This window comes from Streptopelia decaocto, assembly GCF_964273445.1.
Source record: "Streptopelia decaocto genome assembly, chromosome: 4".
Classification (NCBI taxonomy): domain Eukaryota; kingdom Metazoa; phylum Chordata; class Aves; order Columbiformes; family Columbidae; genus Streptopelia; species Streptopelia decaocto.
Genome location: NC_138658.1, coordinates 18701455 through 18709159, shown reverse-complemented (window position 1 = coordinate 18709159; position 7705 = coordinate 18701455).

The window sequence follows — 7705 nt, the reverse complement described above, 5'->3', positions numbered from 1 at the left end:
GATGGGACAAGGCTGCACAGTGTCCCAAAGCCATGTTGCTGCCTTCTGCCTTGGTGGAGCTGTCACTCTGTAAAGGCTGACTCTTAGTGTTTGTTAGTCACCCAAAGTATTTCTATTTTATTTCTGTCTACAAGAGCTTTGGATGCTAACCCAAAGGCGTTTTTTTCTGACTGAACCAGTTTTCTTGATATACACACTGGGGACGGGAGAGAATGCAGAGATAAGCTTACAACAGCTGAATTGTGTAAATGAACAGTTGTGACCCTCAGTTGTTCCAGTAGTTCTGTGATTTAATACTATCTGCTTCAAGTGAGATTTACTACACAGTCTGCATCCACAGAGTTTGTAGCTAGAATTTCATTGCGCTAGATGCATCTGCTAAATGACTCCCAGCTTCCTTTATATGTTATTCCAAAAAGGGAAAATACATAGACCAGAGAGGGGAAAGAAAAAAGAAAAGAAAAGAAAAGAAAAGAAAAGAAAAGAAAAGAAAAGAAAAGAAAAGAAAAGAAAAGAAAAGAAAAGAAAAGAAAAGAAAAGAAAAGAAAAGAAAAGAAAAGAAAAGAAAAGAAAAGAAAAGAAAAGAAAATGGGGTTGGGGGAGGTTCTTGCAGGACAGAAAGAAAGAAGGATTAAAAATATGGAAAGAAGGAAATTGGCATTTGCTGGTTCGCTGTTCATGTTCATCCTCTTTAACACACCACACACATGACTCCAGCTGAAAAACCTCTCACATTTTTCTATCTGCTGTGGAGCAGCGAGCTAAGTGACAGTCATAAGAACCTTTAAGAATCTTTAAGCAGTTTCTAGCCCCTCTCCATGTCGTGCTTTGACTCAGTAGGCTGGCAGACCGCTACTGCTTAGAATTCTAGGACCAAATGATAAATACTAACTCTGCTTCTATGTATTTCAAATAGTCTGCAGTATTATGACTTCTGGTTCAAAATGACATGTCAGGAATTGATGTGTGGATTTTAATGTAATTTTTGAAAAGAGACTTAAACAGTATTTTTATTTCCTAAGTCAAATTTAAAAATTTGTAGCATAGGTCATAAAACATTCCGTGGAATTATCCTGATTTTGATTGTTGAGATATTTCAGAGGAGCTACTACAAGTTATGAAAGGACAAAGCAGAACATAAATCTGAATACTTTCCCTCTTGAATGACCTTAGAGGTAATAAATAAAAAAAGATGTGATACGATAGATCATTTTGTCTCTTGCATTGTCAAAGTTGGAATAGATTTGTACACCATTGTTTGCCATACTTATCCAGATTAATTTATGTCTCAAGGAGCTGGATTTTACTGCCTTATATGCCAAGATCTACAGACAGGGTTATTTCAGTTGAGGGTTGTTTGTGGTTTTTTGTTTGTTGGTCTGGGTTTATTTTTTGGAGTTGTTTGGTTTTTGTTTGTTTTTATTGTTACTGGGAGTTATCTTAAATGGATTATCAGGAAACATGGGTTGATTGAGTACACTTTCACAAATAATTGTGGCTCGTATGGCCTGACAGTATGATGATACTGTGTGACGATGGGTTTAGACCTTAAAATAGGATTTTTACATTTGACAAATCACGAAAAAACCAAAGAGCTAGAAAAGAAAGAAAATGGCCAGGCTTGGTTTTTTTTTCCCACCGCTATTTTTTTCTATGTAATCTAAGCATAAGAACTGAAAAGAACAGCTGACTGCCTGAAATGCTACTGTACACTGAGCTTGAGTGGAGTTTATTTTTGTCTCTTTGGTATCACATTGTCTTTATTTTGCCTAATTTTTTTAACACAGTGATACTGCTGAACTTTACTGATGATACCTTCCATATTATAAGGAACAACATATGTAACTCTCTACAAACACCAAACAAGTCATTTAGCTCTTACAGGTCTCATCAATGAAGAGAGCCTGGATTTTGCTGTGTATAAAGGTTTCAGTTGGATTGGTTGCAAATAAACATTGTAAACCTATAGAAATTAAATGAGGGGTGAAAGACAGACAATACATCTGAAAAGATATATTTTATATGATGATTGTTGGATGAGGTGTCATGAATATGTATGTGGATGTATTTTGTGATACCAAGGTACTATCCTTAAATCAAACTTTGATTAGTTGATGGTGATAGACCCTTCTTCCCACTTGATTTACAGATCCTAACTAGTATTAAAGAGCGCAATAACAATTTTAATACTATGTATTATAAATATAAGTGGGTCAGCTATGGTTTCATGCATAGCTTCTTTACTAATTCAAAATGTCATCTATAAAATTGATATGTGCATATAATTTATTTTTTTTTCTTGTAAAATGATGTAGTGACAGTGGTTAAAAAGCATCCTGGAAAGTGAGACATCATAAAGAGAGCGAAAGCCCTTTGGGAACGTGACCCTGAGAAGTCTGGGAATCTGGTCAGCAAACCCTACTGGGACTAAAATTCTGATGGCAGGTAGTAAAACTCAGCACAAATGTTGAATTGTATTTGAAATGATTTTTCTTTTAAATGCAGTAATAGGGAAGCAGTGTATGACTGGACTTAAATAAACCTTTCACCAGGTGATATTTGAAACATAAAACTTCTGAAGAGACAATGTGTGAATGGAAGCAGCCAGGCAGGCTGGGGGAGTGGCCATCCATTTCTGCACACAACTGCATTTTCAACATAATTAGCTGTCTAATTGAGCATTATAATTTAACTGACACATTTAAACATGTAATTTATTTAAATGCACACTGCTTGTAATCTGTTTATAACATTTTGCTCTTCAGAATGGTGTCAGACTAGAAGATGAAAGTATCCTTCTAATGCGCAGAAAAAGAAACAAAAAGAATATATTGAAGAGCCCTGAACACGAACAAACTTTTGTATTTTCAAATCAGAAGAAGAGAACAGAGGCAGAAAAGCCATGAACATAAAGTGCTGAGGATGATTGTAAGCAGCATCTTAATTTTAAATACCAGAGAGGTTGTACTACACTTCACGTTATCAGGGTATTGGGCAAAGCTGACTAGTTTACCTGGCAGCTAGGTAGGAAGGAGATTTTGGTAAGCAACAGGTTAAAACTGCACATCTGTCTCATCTGGAGGAAAGAAGCATCCCTTTCTCAACATGCTAGATATTGCCAAAAGGTCCAATTCAGTTTGCTCAGAAACAGCTGAAAATGTTTAACCCAGGTACTTCCTTTACAATCTGACGCATTTTTGTGTCTGCAGGGGGAGGTTCTGGACCTGAGGTTGATGGGCTGCACCACAAGGCGATCCCTTACATAGGGATCTTTTTAACTTCTGCACTAGTGATGCTGGGATGGTCCTGGCATCTGCCTGCCATTTTGTCTGCTCTTTCTGTCTTGCAGTTCTTGTAGCACTGCCTCAGGTATGGCTGGCTCCTTTCATATGTGAACAGGGAGAAGGGCATATAACCATTAGGGTTTGTTAAAATACACAGAGAGTAGCTTGTTAACTGGTTGCAGAGGCATCCACGCTTGCATACTTCCTGCTGTGCCAAAATGTTCACTTTTTGGGTGACAGGTAAATCACCTGGACATTTATTTTCAAGGAAAAAACAAACTGATGCATACTTGGTTTTGTTCCCAGAATATATTTTTTAACATTCAGGCTTTATTTGCTGAACAAAATAGTTACAGGTTTCCTTTTAACCCAGTAAACTTTTGTACTGCTACACCTCATTATATGTTTTGTGGGGCTGAATTTTGAATCTGCTGCTTTAATTATAGAAGCTGCCAACAGGCATATGAAAATCCACAATATAGAGGCTGAAGCATTCCTGCTTTTTAGCTTTGGAATGACTTTTGCATACTCTGACAGTTTTCCCTTATAAATGAATTCAGTGATAGCTACAGTTACAGAACACAAGAAAACTAATGCAAAATTTTACTGCCAAAATAGGAAAGAAAACTACATTTTCAAACCAGAGGATGGTACAGTTCCTGGCTTTTCTCTCCATCTTCATCTCCACTCTCCGCCCTCCCTAGTCACTTCGTAATTATCAGAAATGGAGAAGAGGAACTGAATGCAAGACCATGCAAGAAGAAATAAAAATGTACAGGTCTTTTACTACAAGGAGTTGCAGCTTTATTTCTGGCAAGGCATATTGTGATTTTATATCACTTGTGTTTATTATGCTCAGCACAGCATAAGAGTTGATGAGAAAAGTTCTGCCCTGGTGTATGTCAGACTAAGAGTTTTAGCTTTGGTCTTTAGCCAAAGTTATTGCAAATTGCATTTGCATTGTTTGTTTAAATCAAAAGAAAATGTACTAAGCGGATGATATATTGGACTGTTTGGAGTGGGAAAATTACTTCATTTTCAGATTGAACAAGATGAATTCACTTATTAGGAGATCCTGAAGCTTATAAAGATGAATTTTTTTTTATACCTGAACAGGTAAGGCTGGGGTAGGATAAACTCACCAGATAAAATTAAAACAGAGTATGTAAAAAGCTGTCCCAAATTTTGGGGAGACTCATCTGTCACTGTGGCTCCACTATGTTGGTGCATAGGTTCCTAAACACACGGGTTGCATGTGTCTGCCATGCAGAAGAGGAAAGGGAACTCTGGAGACTGGACTTTGTCCTCTTCATGGGTAGATGAAGGGAGAGTTGGGAAGATGGACAGTGGCTCAGAGCATCACTTCTCATTTCCAGTTCTCCAACAGAGTAATTGGCAGGAGGCTGAATTTCTATTTTGTCACCCAGTGTGTTCAAAATAGCTTTTGTCAGGAGAAACGATATTAGAAATATAATGCAAAATACCTTCTATAAAATAAAATTCTTTACTACTTTGACCTTTCAGTCCTTTGCACTGTACTTCATAGTGATATGCTTCATTCTGTGAAGATTAGCGAAGCCAGCTGTATGAAGAACAAAGCCCATCAAAAACTCTCTACTTTGTCTACAGGATTTGGAAGGGCAGGATGGATGCCCCCTGCCAGGCAGCTGCTCTAACTGGCTGCTCACAATCTTGGCCAAACTTGTCACTGTATATGAATTCCTCCAAATACCTCAGCAGGTTTAAAAAACCAAACCAAACAAGAAACTGGCTTCTTTTTCTTAGGCATACAGGTAGGAATCAGAGAATCAGTGGAATTACTCCCAAATTACCCATAACAGAATGGTTCCCATTCTAATGATATTGCTTGTTCTTGCTGTATTGTCTAGAGAAAACTAGAAATTACTGTCTTTGTACAAAGTCGACTTGACTCTGCACTAGAGGGAGGTTGATGTGGCAGCACCCAGACCAGCTTAAGAAATTGCACAAATGCCTAAAGGCAATCTGGTAACTGGTGTTTGCTCACTGAGGTTTCTGCTCGATTGTGGGCACACAGGGATGGCTCAGCTGGCTGGTCAGGTCCTCCTTCAAGGTACCACACTGGCATAGCCTGAGGGGCAGGCAGGACAATAAAAAGCTCCGGGATCAAGTGCTTTGCTTGGTACAGGCTTAACTGAGCTATCTGGGATAATGATGGGTACCTGGATCAAAGAATGAATTATTCATTGAGATTCACTGAGACCTGGGCATTCATTGCCTCCTGGAAAGGGATGTGGAAAAATAAGAGGAAATTCTGAATGGGTCCTACTTTAGCTCAGAATTTAAAGAATGTACTTTAAGTTGGAGAAAAGGTGAGAAATAAAAATGAAAATAAAGCAACAACTAATGGCAAAAATATCCCTCAGTACAATCATATGTGAGGAGGTGCCTTTAGATCTATGTTGTTTCCAGAAAAACAAATTGGGATATTTTTCCTAGTTTTTCTGAAAGAGTTTAATAAAATTAAGTTAATTAATTATTAATAAAATATATACTCAGATGATTAACTTGATCTTTCTGCTTAGAGTGTACTTTCATCCAAATAAACATTTATTCTAATTTTTTGTTTAAATTAAAAATAAACAAAATCTTACATTGTGTAACTCAAATACAAATTGATCCTGGAGTAGGTCAGGTTTCCCTTTACTTTAATTTCTGTGGTACTTTGACCTATTCTCCAGTAAATGTTCATATTATTTACGGTTCAGCATCTTTCTGTATTCCCTCTTCAAGCCTTCTTTATGCAGAAGGAGTACCTTTTACAGGGATGTATTGTGCTACTCGAAAATGGCCACAGTTAACTTCATGAACTGCTTTTACTGAAGTACAATTTGTACATTGACTCATAAAGCTGATGACCAGAGATATCTATATACTCGGGACTGCGTATTTCAGAGGAAGGTCCCTTCTGTGGTTGACAGCTTGTGCACTGGGCAGGATTTGCCTTTGTCATAGAGACAACTAACTATACACATTTCCTACTCTGCGCATTGGCTCCAAATTTCAGTGGAGTGTGTGTGAGAGCTGTGGGAGTCTTTGTCCCATCGAACCTCTGTCTGCCACCCTCCCTACAAGGAAGGGCCTGGACTCTCTGGAAAAATGTGAGCAATACTGATTATATCAATTTATTTTAAGGCGAGAGTCCTCAAAGTGTGTTCTTTATAGAGTCCTCCCAATCTCCTCCTTGAAGTGCAAACAAGATACTAACAAAGAAAAATAAAACACTGTTGTTAGTGTCCATTTTGTTTTAAAAGAGACTATGATAAAAGTCGAGGCATTTTGTAGCAGAGCTTTCTTAATATTTGAATTAGATTAAACGTGAGAGGGATGGAAAAAGGCTAGAATTGGTGCATTTACACAGAGGTGGTTGAGCTGTTTGTTATTCATATGCTTATGTGTGAAGAATGAATTTGAAATTTACTTAGAAATTCATGTCACTGCTCTTTGTTGTCCTGGAGGCTTGACTTCTAAGGCTCAGGATAGCTTGTACCTCCCTGCAAATGTGATGAGGGGGAGGAGGGCAGATTTCTGATGTGGTAGCTGACTTGCACAAAAATTTAAAGACTAGGATAGACAAGACAGATACCCTTACCATACCCACACACTGCCTCCATCTGCTTAATATTGGCTTCATGCTCTTCTGACTAAATGTCACAAAACATTATAAAATTACTACACTTTAATAGATGGTGTCTCTGAAGAATGTATTGTGAATGTGGAAAAGAGGGACTTTACTTTCAAAGAAGAAACAAAGGCTGACCTCAGCACCTCTCTGTTGAAATGTGGGAATAGTATATGGAGCTGCACTGGTACAAACTGCTGAAGCACCTTGGCAGCGCTCCAAATGAGTGCTCCTACTGATGGAGTTTTTAATACTTCAAGAACACATAGTGTGTGCATTTAGATGCCAATAAAATTATTCCCTGTGGGATCCACAGGCTGCATTTCTATGCTAAGTTACGATGACAGTGTGAGTGACCACCAACCACCAGTGAAGCATTTCTGCACACATTCACAGAGCAGAGCTTTGGCTTTTCTGCAGCTTAATCCCTTCTTGTGGTAAACTCTGTCATCCTTGCTTCTGTCTGTCCCTCTCAATGCTCACATCATGTCATTGCTGTTGGTAGTAAAGAAGCCCTAAACACCTGGGAGTTTATTGACTGGAACCTGACCTAATTGTGTTCATGACCTGCAAGAGGCCATAGCCAAGACTAGTCTGGTCTCCAGACAAAAAGCTACATTAAACAAACCAAAAGAGAAATCCATGGCTGTAACTATTGCTGCATCTGGCAATTGAGAGCAGAATGAGAAGGGAACTAAAAATCCCATTGCAATTATTCTTGGGTGAGAGTGTAGTTTTCTCTTTCAGAAAATCAAATAAA